Raw genomic sequence first — 407 nt, forward strand, 5'->3', positions numbered from 1 at the left:
GAAATTTTAATGCAAGGGTGTGGTGGTTAATTCAATAGGCCACGTGACAGCCACACGTACTGACCATGAATATTACTCGTCTCTCTTTCACACTTCAGCATCTCTGCTTCCCAGATCTCCTTATATACATGGTAACCCCTGATAACTGAAAAAATAGTGAAGGTACACATGAGGTAGGCATCTCTGCAGGTGTCGCCATGTTGCCACGTGGTCAATAAATTAATAAGATTGGGTAACGCCTACCACGAAATTTTTAATTCACGAAAATTAATTTTTATGAAAAAATTGCAAAAAACACGAAAATTTACACCACGAAAATTTTTACGTTTACGGTAGTTTGCCGCATAGATACTATATATACCAAGTGGATATGAAACAGGATGTGCCTAAGCTCTTTTCGCCGGATG

The sequence above is a fragment of the Amphimedon queenslandica genome, unplaced genomic scaffold (genome assembly GCF_000090795.2).
Source record: "Amphimedon queenslandica unplaced genomic scaffold, v1.1 AMPQUscaffold_12258, whole genome shotgun sequence".
Lineage (NCBI taxonomy): Eukaryota > Metazoa > Porifera > Demospongiae > Haplosclerida > Niphatidae > Amphimedon > Amphimedon queenslandica.